Here is a 21,348-nt window from a genome sequence, read left to right as displayed (position 1 = left end):
AAAATAATAGCTGTTTTTCCGCTACGGGATACATGTTTCGCGCAGGTCGATTACTATAATTGGTATTGTGTCGAAAGCAGCTGTTTGTCTCAATTGGAAAAATTATAACTGTTTTTCGCTACGGGTTACGTGTTTCGCGCCAGTCGATTATTGTAATTGGAAGCTGTTATCGGGCACTAAATCGTACGTGACCCGTTTCCCCTGATATTATTCCAAATATTGGATTTGCAGATCATTTTAATTGATATTAAAAATAATTTAATTTCGAGCCAATATTGTTCTTTTTTAACTACTTTATCATCGATGTAAATCAATGAAAATTAATTTTAACCATCATGCATTTACACACGAATTCATTATCGATTTTTTTTCACATTGTGTACAATCTATTACAATTAGGAATTTACAAAAAAAAAAAAAAAAAAAACATTTTTTTTTTTTTGAAGCTATATTTTCAATGGTGTGATCCTTGATATTTATAATAAAACGTATCGTTACGTTAAAAAAATATTGTTACTCACAAAAAGGTTTGAAGGAGAGAGGATAAAAAAAAAACCAATATCATGATTACTTCGGGGATATGTTATTTTTTGTAAATATTTCTCGCAATTTTATTAATTTTTAATCGTCCTCTCATTTACGATTTAATCGACGATTTTAATACCATTCATCTTTTTATGAGAGGAATCACTAAAATAGCTGTCATTTCGTGTTTCGTCCTTTTATGTATCATGATAAATCGTCCCGAAAAATTTCAGTTCCAAATTTATTTGTCTTCCAATATTCCGTATTTCGAAGAAGGAAAAACTGATTGATTTGGACGTTGTGTAATATATATATATATATATATATATATATATATATATATATATATATATAATATATATATATATATATATATATATTATATATATATATATATATATATATATATATATTTTTTTTTTTTTTTTTTGAAATTATATTTCACTCTGATCGAATGGTTTAAAACCCGAAGAAGAGAGTGTGTATGTATTTTGTTATATTATTAAAGTCGGAAAATATATATATATACGCCATGAAAAATAATGATATTTTCAATTCACGTTCATCTTATCGACAACCTTTGCAATTTTTAGATAGCGTTCCGGGAATCGTAGCTATGAATGCCGACGGACCCAGAGGATATACCATGACTAATGGATCTGCGTACATTTCTAGAGATATTTTTATAGATCAGGCTCTTTTTTTCAAAGATTTATCGCGATTGAAAATCAAAAATGTTTACGCGGTCGATTCGTACACGTACGAATTTTTTTTTAAATCCTGTATCCGAGAAACGTACCTGTTACCGATAAATTTAATAAACAATGTCAGTTGTCCGTTGTGTATGCGATCCGATTGTCATCGATTCATGGCGGTTCGAGGATTACAAACGCTCGTGTCTTATCGCGTGTCGAATATCCCCCATTTCAGTACGGTAGTTTTCACGAAATAATATGAAAGAAACGCGGGACGTGGAGAATCTCTTGGAACGAATGGATATCGGTTAAATATCCAATATTGGTTCCAAAAATGTTTTAAAAAAATATTTTTTTTTATTACAACAAAAAAATATACATACATAATTGATACGATACATATAAATGATACAATACAATTTTTTTTGTTAAAATATCGAAGGCATCAGTTCCTGACAGTCTAAAAATTCCATACTTTCAAAATCTTGGAATAAATCGTCCACGTCAAAATCATATTTTTCGATTTCTAACGCTTTGATACATTTTTGGATATCGTTCGTGGTCGTCATCAGATTATTAGTAGTGGACCAATTTTTCTCGAGTTTAGTCCACATCCGAAAATGTATCGCCGTTATATTTTCCATAGAGCAAACAAAAAGTTCTTTTTCTTCTTCGCGCTGATGAAATTCACATTGCGGTAATCCATACAGTTCAGAGTGATTCAAAAGAGAAAGTTCACCATACCTTCTGTTTATTTCACCGATGGAATCTGGATATTCGTAGTCTTTTAAATCTATGAAAGGAATATTTAACCGTTTTAAAATGTTTTGGATTCCGGATGAAGAACGGCACGCAATCACACTGTTGGATGTCGACAAATCATTTTCCATCGGGAACCATTTTTTGATGACACGATCGACATCTTCTGGTCCGATGGGTTTCTCTCCTTTCGAAGGTAATATCGACAATCCTTCGATATTGAACGTGGACAACAACAACAACTCCGAGCAGCCGCCAAGAAGAAGAGGTTCGACGATCGATTTCATGTCGACGAGATGATGACAAGATGCGAAATAGCCTTTGCATTTCATCAATGAAAGTTCTCGAGGAACGAAATTGTTCTCGGAATGAAAAACTCCATTCGCATCGATAATTCCGACCACATTATGAAAATTTTGGAACATGTCGACGTTGGTATACATGGTGCTGTGAGAGAGAGAGAGAAAGAATCTATTCCATGATATACGCAAAAATTTATATCAATCAATCGATCGTGGGAACGAGAAGGCCATCATCACGAGATAGACCACGAGATGCCGCAAGGGGCAGCGCGTGATGAAAAAAAATTCCATGAAATCAACCGATCGTGGGAACGAGAAGGCCATCATCACGAGACGACCACGAAGTCAGCGCGTGATGAAACAACGGCAGGGCCACGAGATGGTTATCAATCAACCGATCGTGGGAACGAGATGGCCATCATCACGAAGTCAGCGCGTGATCGAGTGAAATGCGTGTCGGAAAAAAACGAATCACGAGATCAGCGCGTGATGAACCATAAGATATCGCAAAGGCAGGCTACGAGATAGACCACAAGGTATCGCAAGGGCAGGCCACGAGATGCCGCAAGGGCAGGCCACGAGGTCAACGCGTGATCGAGTGAAATGCGTGTCGGAAAAAAAACGAATCACGAGATCAGCGCGTGATGAACCTCAAGGTATCGCAAAGGCAGGCCACGAGATAGACCACGAGGATACCACGAGCAAGGGCTAACGCGTAATCGACGCGATATAAAAGAGCAAATTGAATTCAAAAGGAACACACATCTCTTCTTCTTCTTTGACTGTTGCTGTTGCTGTTGCGTGTACTGCAAAAAAAAAAACGATATGTCTGATTTCGGCGTATTTGCTTTCATTGATGCTAAAGGATTCTATTGTGCTGGAAAATACCGATTTCGCGAAATAGCTATGATTTCGATTGACGGAGAAGTCGTGAAACATTTAACCATCGATCTGGAGAAAGAAATGAGGTTCGAATGGCTGACGCACGGTGATTTCCGTACGGTGTACCAACAGCTGGACCCTGAAGACGAGATGACGTTCTACGCCGACCGGAAGAAGGCGGGAGATATCCTGGTGCCTTAAGCGGACATCAGGTACCTCATCGCCCTCTTTTTCATAAGGAACTCGTCTGAAGGGAAAATACATTGGGCCTGCGGGAATCACGAGTTGAAAGTACTCTTGGAGGATATGAACCAGCGGTTTGTCGACGTAAAAGTGCTGCGGATGCCGACCATAGAAGTGATACTGCAATTGTTTTCGAGGCATCTCGTTATAGACAGTCAGCATCAAAAAATTGCCGTACAAAAGTGCAGAATACATAAAAAAAATACGGGTATTTACTCCCGGTGTGCTCTAGAACATGTGCTGGCCTGCAACTTTTTTTATAAAGCAGTATTGAAGAACATTGGACCGTGTAACGGTGACAGGAGAATGTATTAATAATTGTATGTATATATTTTATGTTATTCATTTATCTATTTTTTTAAATCGTATGTATTTTTATGTTGTTCATTTATATATTTTTTGAAATTTTATGTATATATTCATCTATTCATCTCTATTTTTTTTTGAAATTTAGTTTATTCATCTATATTTATTCATTTATATTTTATATTATTCATTTATATTGTATGTTATGCATATATATATATATATATATATTGTAATTATTTTTTGAAACAATAAATGATAAAAGAAACAAGAGGAGAATATCCTCTCGTTTATTTTTTTTTTTAAAAAACTATAGCCATTATTGGAGTTGTATGTGATGATAACAACCTACTGTGATCTTTCGAGTTTAAATGTAACAATTTAACAACTTAGTGTGATCTATCGATTTTTTAAACATAACTTTTTTATAAAAAAAAAAAAAAAAACATACTGCAATATTTAAAATGTAAGTAATCCAACGTTATTAAGCACAAAACTTGCAAATGATTGCAGACACGTGTTTCGGTGTTACAAGGAACACCTTTTTCAATGCAAAGAAGTGTGAGCTTTTGGATGAAAAGTCATCCGAGAAAAGCAACACGGTGGAACAGGAGGTAGTATAAATATCAAAAAATAGAAATTAAACAAAAACAAAAAAGATAAAATGACACACGGAGACAAAATTTATTATATAATTCCACCAGGAAAAAAACCGTTAAGTAATAAATTTTAAAAGAAAACCCATAAACAATGCAAAAAGTCCAAAAATGAAACCACTCTGAATAAATTAGCAATAAATTTACCAGCGGGAAAAACTATGTATGGAAGCAATGTATCAAATGGAGAAATGCAGAAAAAACAGAGTGAAGGATAAACATATTGGAATTAGTTAATCACAAAACGAAATAAGAAAGCAAAAAATGAAAAAATAAAAGTAAGAAATGTACGACGTTTACATAAAAAATCTAAACCAATTTTAACAAAGGAGTCCACACAGAGGAAAAATAGGGAATTGCAGTAAGATCGTTAACTAAATTAGAACGGTTCCTCAGGATGTGAAAAGATTCCCAAAAATCAAGATCCAACGAATTGGGGCATTTTTGGATAATTTGATAAGAGTTAAAATCAAAAGAGTGATTCGATTCCCAACAGTGTTGAGCAATACTGGATTTATTCAGCTGTTGTTTTCTCACATAGCTTTGATGTTCTTTTAACCGAAATTTCAAAGAACGGCGGGTCTGTCCGATGTATCCGAGTCCGCAATTGCAAACAATTTTATAGATCCCACAGCAATTAAGAGGGTGAATAGAATCTTTAAGAGAAGAGAAAGAAAGTTTATTAATAGGAGAAAATACCACTTGGAATTGGAATCGCTTCAGAATTTTAGCAACCTGAAAACTGATACCAGGGAAGAAAGAGATATGAGTAATAATGAGTAATAATGTATTCACTGTAAAAAATTCTATCGAGTTTGTCAAAAAAATTCAGAATTGCGTTCCAAATAATTCTTTTATGGTTTCTTTTGATGTGAACTCATTATTTACGAACGTTCCGGTCGAGGGTTCATTGTTATGCCTTCAGAGTAGACTGTCTGAATTTCATTTTACCTCTAAGGAAATTGAGGATTTAGTTTTCCTTACTCATACTTGTCTAAGGCAAAGTTCCTTTGTTTTTTAATGGTAAATTTTATACTATGTTGGATGGTTTGGCAATGGGAAACCCACTTAGCCCCATCCTTAGTGATATTTACATGCATTACTTTGAGGTCAAGTTGTTTCAGAAACTACAGTTTCAATTCTATGTTCGCTATGTTGATGACTGTTTTGTTCTTATGAACCACGGTCAACTAAGCATTGATGATGCTTTATCCATTTTAAATTCCATTGATCCTCATATTCAATTCTCTTGTGAAAAAGAACAGAATAATTGCCTTCCATTTCTGGATGTTCTCGTTTCTCGAACTGAGTCCGGTTTTGAAACTACGGTTTATCGTAAACCTTTTGCTGTTTCCTTACCCCCACATAGATTATCGTCTCACCCTCCTAATCAAAAATATTCAGCTTTCAACACATATGTTTATCGTGCAATGAATATTTGTTCTTCACCTGAGCTTCTTAATGCGGAACTTAACTATATAAGAGCTGTGGCTGTTGATAGAGACTATCCGCCCACCTTAGTTGATTCCATTTATAAAAAACTTTGCAAAAAATCTCAAAATGTTGTTCTTAATAGAACTTTTAACACTAAGAATTTAGTTGTTCTGCCTTTCTTCCCTGGTATCAGTTTTCAGGTTGCTAAAATTCTGAAGCGATTCCAATTCCAAGTGGTATTTTCTCCTATTAATAAACTTTCTTTCTCTTCTCTTAAAGATTCTATTCACCCTCTTAATTGCTGTGGGATCTATAAAATTGTTTGCAATTGCGGACTCGGATACATCGGACAGACCCGCCGTTCTTTGAAATTTCGGTTAAAAGAACATCAAAGCTATGTGAGAAAACAACAGCTGAATAAATCCAGTATTGCTCAACACTGTTGGGAATCGAATCACTCTTTTGATTTTAACTCTTATCAAATTATCCAAAAATGCCCCAATTCGTTGGATCTTGATTTTTGGGAATCTTTTCACATCCTGAGGAACCGTTCTAATTTAGTTAACGATCTTACTGCAATTCCCTATTTTTCCTCTGTGTGGACTCCTTTGTTAAAATTGGTTTAGATTTTTTATGTAAACGTCGTACATTTCTTACTTTTATTTTTTCATTTTTTGCTTTCTTATTTCGTTTTGTGATTAACTAATTCCAATATGTTTATCCTTCACTCTGTTTTTTCTGCATTTCTCCATTTGATACATTGCTTCCATACATAGTTTTTCCCGCTGGTAAATTTATTGCTAATTTATTCAGAGTGGTTTCATTTTTGGACTTTTTGCATTGTTTATGGGTTTTCTTTTAAAATTTATTACTTAACGGTTTTTTTCCTGGTGGAATTATATAATAAATTTTGTCTCCGTGTGTCATTTTATCTTTTTTGTTTTTGTTTAATTTCTATTTTTTGATATTTATACTACCTCCTGTTCCACCGTGTTGCTTTTCTCGGATGACTTTTCATCCAAAAGCTCACACTTCTTTGCATTGAAAAAGGTGTTCCTTGTAACACCGAAACACGTGTCTGCAATCATTTGCAAGTTTTGTGCTTAATAACGTTGGATTACTTACATTTTAAATTTTTCAGCACAAAGGTATTTATTCTTTATACTGCAATATATTGAGTTTGAAATGTAACATTTTAACAACTTAGTATGATCTATCGATAATAATACTTTTATAAAAGTATGACATAAATAAAAAAAATGAGATGATATGATGTTTAATCTAACATTAACCTTATAATGTATGTATAAATATTAGGTTTAGGTGGTCTAAAAAAAATTAATTAATTTTTTTAAACAAAAAAAATTCATTTCATTTTGTGCAGCTGCAATTTTTTTTTTTTTTTTTTTGTTTTTTGTTTTGTGTAAATTTGACCTTCACGCTTGCGCTCTTATCTCGTCACACGCGTAACATCTTCCTTGCACGTGCACTAGTCGTGATCGATTAGATTAAATGCGTTTTGTTTCCTCCTTTTGCGAGTATAAAAGAAGCTCATCTCGTCTCGACTAATTCACTTTTCGTTCCGAGATTGAAAACCGTGACTCCAGAGCCTATATATATAGAGAGAGAGAGAAAAAATGTCTTACAAGTGCTATAGAAATTTTATTAGCAGGCATTCTTGTAAAAAAACTGTGTGTACGCTACGCGAAAGCGTTGTTTCTTTCGGAGATTTTGAAAATCATCATAAATACAAGCATTGTTTGAATCCCTTGCAGAGATGTATGTATTGCAGGAGCTTTTGTTGGAATATCGGAAAAAGATGCTTCAAGGGGAGCATTTGTTAAAATGCAGTCAACGCTACTTTAGACTGTACGAAAATGATTGGCGAGTCTTGCAGTTGATGGCTATAGACTATCCTTCTTCTTCTACTGCTGCTGCTGCTATTACTGATACTACTACTACTTGTGATGCAGTCGTCGTTAAACCTGCTGCTCCCGTCATGGTATCTGCCGAACATCGTAAAAAAACGTTTCTGAATGAAATCCAAGTCTTGGAACGATCTCCGCCATACGACGAGGAGGAATTTCAAGACAGATTGATCATCGATAGCGATGTATTCTCGGCATCTTCTTCTCCTTCTTCTTTACAAGAGCGTGGTTTCGTCCCCGGAGTAATTGAATTTCCACCGACGCCATGCAGTGTACAACCGGCAAAAAGTGACATCGAAGTCAACATTGCGCAGATCGAAATACGCGGTGACGAGAAAGAAAAAAGTTTACCAGAAACTTTACCTCCGACTCCTGTGCCACCAGCATCATCATCATCGGATCCGATGGATATTTCGACGCCGGGTGACGTGTTTAATAGCTACACGATGAAAATCAATTCGTCCAATCCGCTGATACCGACATTCTTTAAAAACGGTACGGACGGAACTTTGATGAAAGGACTGAAATTAAAATTGTCTAATGGTTTGAAATTTAATTTTAGTGTAGCTGATGACTATTTATATGTGTTTTACTAATGTTTTATATGTGTTTTACGAATTGTTTTATATGTGTTTTACGAATTGTTTTATATGTGTTTTACGAATTGTTTTATATGTGTTTTACGAATTGTTTTATATGTGTTTTACGAATTGTTTTATATGTGTTTTACGAATTGTTTTATATGTGTATTTTTTAAAGAAAAATGAAATGATTGTATGAATAAAATGAATGAATAAAATTTTTTTTTTTAAATAAAGTGTCCAATATTGGTTCTTTAAGTGAATGTATTTCGAAATATCTAGTATAGTTTCTGATTGATAGATGAATTACAGTGAATATATTTCAGAATATCTAGTATAGTTTGAGTTTAATAGATGAATCACTGTAAATGTATTCCAAACTATTTAGTTTAAATTAGATAACACAATTACAAATATATATATATATATATATATATATATTTTTTTTTTTTTTTATGTGTTGACGACAAGAATAACGATACGCAACCTGTTTATAAAAATAAATTTCAAATCCTTTATTTTTTCATTTTTGTGTATTGGTAACCATGTCTACATTGATTGCAGAAAAACATCTCGCAACAACAAAAGTAACGGAACATGTTTCAAACTTTCCGAAAAACATAAAAAAAATGTCCTCATTTTATCGAAATGGCTCGCGAATGGAAAGCCATTTACGATATCGTCAATACTCAGTTTAATTTTGCCGTCATGAAATTGGAACGTTTTCTGGAAAGATGGAATGACTCTGCGATCGACGATGATCTACGTAAAAAACAAATCTTTTCGATTCTCGAAGCTTATTTGGATCCGGTTTTCGAAACTGCCGAAAAATATCTGAATATTCTCGTGACTTTTAACCCCATGATTAAAAATGGATTCTTTTTCTCAAAGAAGCTCAAAATTTACACAAATTCGTCTATTGCTGTGATCGCAATGTATCGTCACCACGGAAAAGGAAAAAATTAAAGACGACAACGACAACGACGTTTGCATTCGCTATAAATCGAGCAAAGATGAATTGAAAGCTCAAAAATACGAATGGCAATTATTGATGGAAAGAATGAAAGCGTTCCGAAAACGAGCGCACGAATGTACCGATATTTCTAACGGCATTTCTATAAACGATTTAAAGGAATGTGCATTTGGATATGGTTTTATGAATACGATTGGCGATTGATTAACACGCTTTTCGGGGAAAAAAATCATGTAAAACAAGCGACACAGATTCGAAACACACACACACACAAAAAAAAATTATATATATATAGATTTTTTTTTTGTATGTGTGTGTGTTTCTTAGCTCTTTGTCGGAGTTGTATAAATTGAAAAACATTTTTACACTTTGAATAATCTATTTTTCTAACAAAGACAACGAATTGTAACGAAGAATAATAATATTGCAGATACCGTCCGCCCCATGTCATCATCGTCGAGGGTCGATATAAATTTGAAATATGTTCTGGAACGTTTATTATTACAAGAATATCGTCATCGACATGATGATGACGATAATAATACTAATAATAATGAAAATAATGAAAATCGAGTCGGAAAAAACGAATATTTTTCTCTCCATACGATTCATTTACGAATTTTGGAAAAAATTGCCCATATTTTAAACGGACCTCATTTTTGGAACGGATTGACAGAGTTTTTTATTTTGCAACAACAAAATAACGGTCAAAGTTTCATCAAAGTTCATCGGGAATGTCAATTGCGATTGTACGAGATTTATAAATTGAACGCGATACTTTTCACAAATGAGGAAAAGAGTATCATCGAATCGGTGCTGAGTAAAGATTACGTGCCGAAAATCGAATTGACGAAATGCGCGGGTATCATGAATAAAAAATATAAATTCGTCAATCGTTCGGCATTAGAAATTCTTTTCGCTTCGGATCGCCAACAACAAAAACCGGCGAAACGAAAATATCGTCGTGGTCAGAATCAAATTGAAACCAAAAAAGATGAAGAAGCAACAACAACAACAGAAGAGCAAAAAGACGACAAAATAGAAGAAGGAAAAAAAACGGTCGTCGACTTTAGAAAATATATTGAAAATTTACGTTATCCTCTGACACCCGACGAATCGTGTGTACACGATCCCATGGCGTGTCAAGTATTTTACGTCAAATATTTACACGAGTAAATACGGGATCCGAATCGCGTTTATAAAATTATCGATCGAGCATTGACGGTAACGAACGAAAGCGATGACAATCGACGAAAAGTCTTGCGTCAAGAAGACCAAGATTGGTCTGAACATTATTTAATATCAGTGCACATCTGGAGTTTATTAAAAAGAAATTTAACGAGAATAACGAACAACCACAACAAAAACAACGCATGAGACAACACAAAGAAATGCAAAAAAAAACCCAAAGATGGAAAAAAAATGAAACTCGACGAAGAAAAAAATGAACGAGAAGATGTCGTCGTCGAACCGGAAGAAGAAGAAGAAGAAGAAGAAAATGGCGATGAAAATGTTGATCTTGTTTCGGAACAACAACAACAACAACAACAACAAGAAAATGAAGAGGAAGAGATGAATGATAACGATTCCGATTATGAATCTGACACCTAAAAAATTTTCAACGTGTCAAAAAGTTTGACAACTCACAAAACACATCTTGAAAAAAAAAAAATTTTTTTTTTTAGATGTGTTTTTGTGAGTTGTCAAACTTTTTGACACGTTGAATTGTAAAAGCATACTACTAATATTTCAAACGACATACTGCGATCTATTGATTTCAAAATGAAACCTTTTTTCCAAATGACATACTGCGATCTATTGATTTCGAAATGAAACCTTTTTTTCAAATGACATACTGCGATCTATTGATTTCGAAATGAAACCCATACTGCGATCTATTGATTTTGAAATGCAACCTTTTTCCCAAACGACATACTGCGATCTATTGATTTCGAAATGAAACCTTTTTCAAACAGCATAAGCCTCTCCGAATTTCAAATCACAATCTTGAAATTCGGAGAGGCTTACGTTGATGCTGCTGTCTAACAAGAACCGGACGATTGTAGCTCGGGAGGTGAGAAGTTTAACGAACTTAATATAGATTTTGTTAGATCTGATACACTATCCGATATTGAATCTTCTAATAAATCACTCGTATCCTTGCTCGCAAATATGATAACAACATGAGCAATATTTTTCAAATCACAGTCTTGAAATTCGGAGAGGCTTACGTTATAGGTTTTGTTAAATCTGATACACTATCCGATATTGAATCTTCTAATAAATCACTCGTATCCTTGTTCGCAACAACATAAGCAAATATTTTTTCAAATCACAATGACGCTGCTGTTTAACGATTGTAGCTCGGGAGGTGAGAATTGTAACGAACTTGATATAGATTTTGTTAGATCTGATACACTATCCGATATTGAATCTTCTAATAAATTACTCGTATCCTTGTTCAGTAAGCTAATATGATTACAACATTGCTGTAACCGAAGAAGCATTACCAATATTTTTTTCAAAGTCACAATCTTGAAAAAAATTCGGAGAGGCTTACGTTGACGCTTGCTGTCTCACAAGAATCGTACGATTGTTGTAGCTCGGGAGGTGAGAATTGTAACGAACTTGATATTAGATTTTGTTAGATCTGATACACTATCCGATATTGAATCTTCTAATAAATTACTCGTATCCTTGTTCAGTAAGCTAATATGATTACAACATTGCTGTAACCGAAGAAGCGTTACCTCTAGTTCCTTTGCTGGAGTTTTTGAAACTGTTTGTTCACTTTTTCGTTCAATTTCTCATATACCCTTTTTTCTTCAGCGGTATTTATTATACTATAGAATCTCTCCTTGTTGAATTTGTCAAGAATGCATTAAATTGTCAAATTTATCCTAATGATTTATATTGGCATCGTACAACTGATGGAACATTCTTTCTCCACTGTGAGCATAAAAAAATTTAGTACCCGTTAAAACACAAACTAATCTTTTTAATCCATTCAGTCAATTTTTCGATATGTACAAATTCACCCGAGATACTGGTATTTACTATATTATAGGATCTCTCCTTGTTGAATTAGTCAAGAATGCATTAAATTGTCAAATTTATCCTAATGATTTATAATTCAAAATAAATCAAGCAAAATTTCGTCCCCGTTAAAAAACACAAACTAATCTTTTTTAATCCATTTAGTCAATCTGCAAATTCACCCAGTATTTTCTATACTATAGAATATCCCCCCTTGTCAAAAATTTTTAATCCATTCAGTCAATTTTTTTAATCCAATTAGTCAAATTTTTTTAGATATGAAAAAAAAAATGTATTTCTAAACAAATGTAACTGCGCATGCGTAAACAAGTAGAAGGGGGAAAAAAAGGAGGGATTGTTTTTTACGATCAAGATTATCGCGCGAGATAGGTTGTTTTCTGATTATAAAAGCGCGGTATTTCGACGTTTTCATTCATTGTAACTCGTGTCTCTCGAGAGATTTGCAAAGAACAACAACAACAACAAAAAAGTATATATATATAAAATGGATTTTATTGAACTCAACCCGACAGACGATGAACGTGACCAATTTTTCGTGGAGCAACAAAATGATGAAAATGATGGACGACAATCTACCACCAGCAACCCGACAGACGACCAATTTTTCGTGGAGCAACAAAATGATGAAAATGATGGACGACAATCTACTAGCACCGAAAAGAGGCAATTTATTGACGGGAAAATAATTTACAAGAAACGAAAGTGGAAAAAAAGTTTGTACACCGAGTCGATCGGTATGCGTTTCCGAAACGGCACAAGAATCTAGAAGAATTTTATTTGCCGACGAATTGAAATCGGAGAAAAAAAAAAGACCCATTTCGTTTTTTTCACACGTTCCGGCTATCGTGGCAGCTCATCCTCAAAAAGGATACTCTGTGAGTAACGGAATAGCTTTCCTGAGTCGCGATGGACCGTTCGAAATGAAATATTTTAGTGTTTGACTTGGGAAGATTGCATTGTTCCGAAATGTTATTTGCCGCGAATGGTCCGACTTATAATTTATTAAAGAAATACGCGATGGAAAATAGTATACCCATGACTCAAATGTATATGGAAGGTATGATTGAAAAGAGAAGTGAATACTATCGCGATAATGCATGTCCCAGTTGCTTTGATCCGGATTGCCATCGTTTCGAAATGATGTTGGCATCACGACTCTTGGTGGATGTTTGGAGAATGCCGATTGTTCATTGATTTTTTGTCGTAGCCTCGATGCCAATCGATAACATTTTTTTGGAAACACTCTCTTTTTTATTTTCGTCAAAACTTACATAACGTGTCGACGTCATCAATTGATAACGTTTGGAGGTCATCGCTGCTGCTGTATATAAAAGCTCGTTCTCTGGAGCAAAAAACTCATTCTACGACCGTAAAAGGTAGACATGGAAAAAAATTTGGATGTGTTTCCCGACGTATCTGTCGTGGCCGATGTTTTGGACTTGAACGAATTGGATCTCGAGATGCTATGTAAAAAGACGCATCCATCTGAATTTATTCAACGGTTTCGCTCGCTATCGATTCCGTTCATTTTTTACATAGAAATGGATTCGCACAGAGTTCGATTTGCGAGGCTAGACAAAAAGACTGCTCTGATCGAAGAAAATTTCCAGCGGAGTTTATTCGAGGGATTGTCGTCCAACGAATTGCGTGCGTTGGAATGGTTCAAAGTAAACAGAAAATTAAAAAGACCTCTTTTCGATGACTGCTGCGAACAACAACAACAAAAAAAGACTACTACAAAAATCAAAAAACAAAACACGGATCGGCGGTTGAGTTTTTTGTACAGAAACATTTTTCTGGTGAAATATGGTTTTACGTTTGGATACAGGAGCGTGGCGGCGGAAGAACATCACGTGATCCAAACGAAAAACGTGCCGATATTCTATTACGAATTAAAAAGAACCTATTCGGTGCGAGAACGAAATTTCTCGGACGTGGATTTTGGTCATTTTAGGGGTTACGTGTTGCGTCCGGACAGAATTTTTGCGATAGCTCCGGAAACGACGTATGTGATCGTGACCCCTCAAAAATGTTTGTTTTCCTTTTTTAGAATTAAATCGTCGAGTTTATCCGATTTGAAACTGAAATTTAAAATTGCAAGGTTCAACGATGAAAGAAAATGTTCCGTGAAAAGTCTTTATCATCGTGCCACATATTGTCCTCAGCAGCAGCAGCAGCAATAACAACAACAACAAATGATATTCGTCGAATTTGTCGTACAACCACCACCAGAACAAGGAGAGCAAATCGAATCTTTGAGTGCGACCAATGACGTTCCTTCATCATCATCATCATCTTTCACCATGTACGATCAGATATCTCCTGTCACGAATGACGTCCCTTCATCAACATCGGTCACCATGTACGAACCGATATCTCCTGCTAACATCACGGAGGACGTTCCTTCAACATCATCTTCGATCTCCATGTACGAACCGATATCACCTGCTAATAATACTAATAATGCTACGGAATACGGATCAAGTCTAGAATTTCAACCCAAAATACCACTAATAGATTTGTCTATATTTTCGGAAGACTGGTTGAATGGTGATGACCTCGATTTTAACAATCTTGATATTACTAATTTTTGAATGTAAAAATTGAATGTTTTTATCTTTGTATTGTATGATATGTAAATAAATATGATTTGTTTTTAAAAAAAAATATATGTGTTGCGTATCTTTTGTGTTTATCATTTTTGTTGTTTTTTTTTTTTTTTAAATATTTTTAAACCAATATTGGATAAGGATATCTGTTAAAAAAAATGAATTTGGAAATGGAAACCTTGAAAAAAGATTTACATGTCAAACCTTGAACAAGATTATCTAAAAAAAATTAGAAACATTGAGGTAATCTTGGGAAGAAAATGAAAGTTAAATATATCTAAATGATGATTAATTGTAAAATAATAGCTGTTTTATATTAACAAGATTACATGTTTTGCGCAAGTCAATTATTATAATTGGTATTCTGTTGAACGCAGTCCTAATTGGAAAATAATAGCTGTTTTCGCAATGGGTTACAAGTTTCGCGCAAGTCAATTAATGTAATTGGTAGCTGTTATCAGGTTGAGGTAATGGATTATCTTGAGAACTTGAGGAAAATAAAAAATGAAAGTTAAATGTATCTAAATGATGATTAATTGGAAAATAAAAGCTGTCATTTGTTTTATAATAACAGGATTACATGTTTCGCGCAAGTCAATTATTATAATTTGTATTCTGTTGAACTCAGCAGTTTGTCTTAATTGGAAAATAATAGCTGTTTTCGCTACGGGTTTTATGTTTTACACATGTCAAACCTTGAACAAGATTATCTAAAAAAAAAAATAAGAAACCTTGAGGTAATGGATGATCTTGTGAACTTGAGGAAAATGAAAGTTAAATATATCTAAATGATGATTAATTGTAAAATAATAGCTGATATTTGTTTTATATTAACAAGATTACATGTTTCGCGCAAGTAAATTATTATAATTGGTATTCTGGAGACTGCTATCAAGTTGTGGTAATGGATTATCTGGGGAACTTGAGGAAAATGAAAGTTAAATATATCTAAATGATGATCAATTGTAAAATAATAGCTGATATTTGTTTTATATTAACAAGATTACACGTTTTGCGCGAGTCAATTATTATAATTTGTAATCTGTTGAACGCAGTCCTAATTGGAAAAAAATAGCTGTTTTCACTACGGGTGACATGTTTCGCACAATTCAATTATTGTAATTGGTAGCTGTTATCAGGTTGAGGTAATGGATGATCTTGAGAACTTGAGGAAAATGAAATTTAAATATATTTAAATGATGATTAATTGTAAAATAATAGCTGATATTTGTTTTATATTAACAAGATTACATATGTTTTGCGCAAGTCAATTATTATAATTGGTATTCTGTTGAACGCAACTGCTATCAAGTTGAGGTAATGGATGATCTTGTGAACTTGAGGAAAATGAAAGTTAAATATATCTAAATGATGATTAATAGGAAATTAATAGCTGTTTTATATCAACAAGATTACATGTTTTGCGCGAGTCAATTATTATAATTGGTATTCTGTTGAACGCTGTCTTAATTGGAAAATAATAGCTGTTTTCGCTACGGGTTACATGTTTTACACACGTCAATTATTATAATTGGTAGCTGTTATCAGGTTGTTCTCACTAAATCGTACGTGACCCGTTTCTGAAAATAGTTTTTGATTTATTTTATATGTTTTTTTGCCTTTTACAATCCAATATTGGCTCGAAATATAAGGAAAAAAAATTATTTTTATAAATTGGATGATCAAATAATTGCAAATCCAATATTTAATCATCAAATTTATAAAAAATAATTTTTTTCCTTAAATTTCGAGCCAATATTGGCTTTTCAACTGCTTCATCATCGATACCCTAAAAAATCGATACCGTATAGTGTAAATCGATAAAAATTTAATTTTAACCATCATCCACACGAATCCATTATCGATTTTTTCTCTGGGGTCCCGTCGCTCTAAAAAAATTTTGAGCGACTGTACATATTAAGTTCAGTTTCGTGACATTTCGGGCATTTGTTGACATTTTTGTCACATAGTGCACATACGTGGCAGACTGTCAAGAGTAACGTTTAACACTAGATAATTTATTTCTATGACTATATGATTGGATATCTAAAGAAATCATGCATTTAATTCATTCGTCATGGAAATGATTTACCTGATATGCGAAATCTTGTCAAGATACATTATTCTTTCACACAATTTTAAAACCATAACCCTATAAACAGATTTTTGGCGAACTTTTATTTTTTATTGTTCAAATTCTTAACGTTCCTTCTAGATTTTTCAATCTGTTCTGCGATAAATATTTTCAAGAAAATTTATTTGCATACTGTGTATTTCAGTAGGATACTGTAGTAACAAAGGTTATTTAAATCATTTATGTGGAATTAGGTTAAGGAAAAGTGTCCAGTCAATGTTGTTAAGTTCGTTTTTTTTTTTTTTTTCATCGAATTGAAAAACTGATATTTATTCAAATTCACTCAGAACAAAATAAATAAAATGTGTACTCACTGTTTATATATGGTGGTAGTTTTCTTTTCAGTTGATTGACCATTATTTCTTTTTACTTATCGAATTCTGTAATCTTACTATTATTTTATTCCACTCATGATAAAAATTAAAAATGGTTTAACTAAAAACGCGAAATCTCGCCAAGGCTACTTTGCTCGCACAATTCCAAAACTATAACCCTAAACAAATTTGGCGAAACCTTTCAGCTGAGAATAAAAGGAATAAAGTAAATTCTTTCTCGGTTAAACATTTTTCATTTTGTTCTACGATAATAAATTCAAGAAAATATTTAGCATACCGTCCATTCCAACTAAATGCTGCTCTAAAATATGATTAGTTAAATTAATTTAAGATTAAAAAAAACTCATATTCTTACAAATTCATACAAAACAATAAAAAATTTTACCTGGTATAACGTTATCCAATTTTGTTAATCCAGAGTTTTCTTGTTTACGCTTCCACCATTTAATACTTTTTTGAAAGAAATAAGGAAAACTAACATTATTTTGAGAAGCTCGAGAATACTACTAAGGGACGAATTAATTTCTGTTGTTGAAGGCGTTCTTAGACATGTTGAATGCGTTACTCAGAACAAACTGACCGCGTTTACGTCAACAGATACACGTGGAGCGCAACGTGGCAATGTTTTAGTTGCATTCGCAGTTTTATAAATCACCGTAAGGTAGCGTATTCGAGCGCTGGAGTTCCGAATAGTTACATAAAAATGTTTTGGTTTTCTAAATAACAAAAAAATAAGTCATTAAATATTAATTAATTTAAAAAATAATAATAATAAAAAACATAATAACTAGTACTAAAAAAACTACCTAAACTTGTGCTTTAACAGTGTAGCACGGTTTTTCGCTACCGGTAAAGTACAAAAATACGTATACGCAATCTTCCTGGGTAAAAATAAACACCTTCAGTGTAAAACGAAAGTTAATTCAAATCAAGATTAGAAATGGTAAAAAATATCAAATAGGGGGGGGGGGGGAATCATAAACAGTAAAACAGCAAAAGAATGAACGCGCAAGAACATACCATTAAAAATACCGTTAAATCAAAATAGAAAAGGAAATTGATAAATATACCGTAAATGAATTATTGCTGCATTAAGAAAAATTAAATCCTAACAAAAAAAGCATAAAATATGAAAAAAGAAAAGAAAAAGAGAAAAAAGATCAAAAGCAATTTAAAAATAACGATTCATAGTAGCTGAATAACGTTAGCGTTAGGTTTCGTTTTCATCCTTCTTATAGCGCCACCTATAGTTATTTTCCGTTCTCAATACTGTTGTTTTGGAAAAACTTCTTTGGGCTACCACATTTTACACAACATTTTACCATATTAAATTAAATGAAAATATATATGGTTGGTTCTATGTTTAACGACTTTCAAAGGAACACAAAAAATCGTCCTTATGTAGAAAGCGTCTTTAAATAGAAACTTTTAAAACCATAGTGGACCATCTGGGACCGTGAAAAGCCGTCTTTAAATAGAGAAAGTAGTTTAATAGAGCGTCGTTAAATTCGGAACTCCAGCGCTCGAATACGCTACCTTGCGGTGATTTACCAAACTGCCGATGAAACTAAAACATTGCCACGTTGCGTTCCACGTGTGTCTGTTGACGTAAACACAGGCAGTTTGCTCTGAGTATTTATTAACGCAATCGATGAGTCTTAGTTTGCTTTCAGCTACAGAAATTAATTCGTCCCTTAGCAGTATTCTCGAGCTTCTCAAAATAATGTTAGTTTTCCTTATTTCTTTCAAAAAAGTATTAAATGGTTTTAGCGTAAACAAGAAAACTCTGGATTAACAAAATTGGATAACGTTATACAAGGTAAAAAATTTTATTGTTTTGTATGAATTTGTAAGAATATGAGTTTTTTTTTAATTTTAAATTAATTTAACTAACCATCTTTTACAGCAGCATTTAGTTGGAATGGACGGTATGCAAAATATTTTCTTGAATATATTATCGTAGAACAAAATGAAAAATGTTTCACCGAGAAAGAATTTACTTTATTCCTTTTATTCTCAGCTGAAAGGTTTTGCCAAATTTGTTTAGGGTTATAGTTTTAGTATTGTACGAGCTAAGTATCCTTGGCGAGATTCCGCCCATGTTAGTTAAACCATTTTTATTTTTTATCATGAGTGGAATAAAATGGTAGAAAGATTACAGAATTCGATAAGTAAAAAGAAATAATGGTAGATCAATTGAAAAGAAAACTACCACCATATATCCGTGAGAATTTTGTTGATGATTTGTATAGCATGACATAATTAAATCATAACTCAGAAATTAGAAACATACCAAACAGAAAAATTTAAAATGAACCGATTCGGCAATTTGAGAAAAATAACTCGTCTACAAATGCAAAACAATTAGCGCTAGCCAAGCAAGGCAAAGATGTATCATCTTCTTTTGACAATAATTCGTAATGTCATATAATTAAATTTTCTAGCATTAATTGTTATTCTTGTCAGGCCACAATTATTATTTAGTTTTATCAAGAATTGATAAATATCGAATTCAACATCGTGGAAATGGCTGCTTAGAACTACGAACTGCGTATTTTGCATTAATTTCTAACGTTTAGTAATGCTTCTTGAATTCTCATTTCTTTCTACGTGGGCCAGAATATCAACAAGACTTTGAAAATTAATTTAAAAAGAATAAAGCGAAAAAATCATGCATACGAACAAAATTTACTAGACTTATTAGCATTTTCTTCGTTACCACATGCGTTTGTTTTAGTTTTTTCGTCGGCCATTAGACAGTGACTGCAGTGCCCCCTATAGTTCGTTGGAGTTGCGAATAGAAAACCAAATGTATTTGACTTTTAGTTATATTTCAGCTTTGAACTGAATGCAGAGACATAGCTTACGTTCGACAAGCTGGACTGGTAAAGACCGGTTGGTTGATCACATGTCAGCCAATGATCACAACATTGCAGCCGGAAGATCATGAAACACTGCGGTTAGTCACCGGCTCACCGGTCGACCAGTTGAGTTCGTCGAACGCAACCTGAGAGAGACTACTTTATAGATATCTACTAGTATCTCTCCATAATAATTGCTTTCCTTTAGTTTGTTTTTACCGCCCTCTAGTGTCGTATGGCATAAGCATATACGATCATAAATTTCGTGCTTCATTCTACAACTCTAGTCATATGACTGGATTGAAATTCAGAGTGTTTGGTTAGCAGGTAGCGAGTATTTAAATAAGTATGTTTATTTATTTGAATATCTTTAAAACATTCAAACGTAATGTTTTTTTTTGTTTAAAGTCTGTAGTTTGTCTGAATTGATGTAAAATTCTCTTTTTTGTCTGAAATGTAACAGAGATCGCCTCTTTTGAGCGACTGTACTAATGTATAGAAAAAACGGTACAAAATAAAAATGCCGTTCGAAGCGAACCAAAAATTAATGAATTCCGAATTCAACATTGTGAAAATGGCTGCTTCAGAACAACTTACTGTGTGTTCTGCTTTAATTGTTTACTTTCGTAATACTTTTTGGTTTCTAATCTCTTTCTATATGGGTCAGAATAACCAAAAGACTTTGAAAAATCTTTTCAAATGAATAAAGCGAAAACAATCATACATACAACAAAAATCACAACACTTTTAGCATTTTCTGCGTTACCACATGCGTTTGTTTTAGTTTTTAATTCCGCCATTAGACAGTGACTGCAGTGCCCCCTATAGTTCGTTGGAGTTGCGAATTTATACTACCTTTACTGATTATAATCTAAAATTGTTAAATGCCAAGTTTTCTTGAAAAATTAGCTAGAATAGATCGTTGTAATTAGTAATATATACTACAATTGATTTTACAACAGCTTGAAAGTTTTTCTTTTTCGTTGAATACACGCGACCACTGAAAGTGCATAAAACTAAATTTCATTACAAAGCGCGACACACTTCAAAGTATTTACTTATTTTAGT

The 21,348-nt window shown here is 33.2% G+C and overlaps 1 protein-coding gene across 1 annotated transcript in view; it reads right to left on the bottom strand.

Annotated features, from left to right (window-relative positions):
- Positions 1-21,348, bottom strand: part of LOC129227321 (adenomatous polyposis coli protein-like) — a 40,014-nt gene that overhangs the window by 17,433 nt on the left and 1,233 nt on the right. The gene's annotated exons all lie outside the window — the stretch shown is intronic.

The sequence above is a fragment of the Uloborus diversus genome, chromosome 8 (assembly GCF_026930045.1).
Source record: "Uloborus diversus isolate 005 chromosome 8, Udiv.v.3.1, whole genome shotgun sequence".
NCBI classification, from domain to species: Eukaryota; Metazoa; Arthropoda; class Arachnida; order Araneae; family Uloboridae; genus Uloborus; species Uloborus diversus.
The sequence above is the reverse complement of the archived record's forward strand: the minus strand, read 5'-3'. Positions and strand labels throughout refer to the sequence as shown.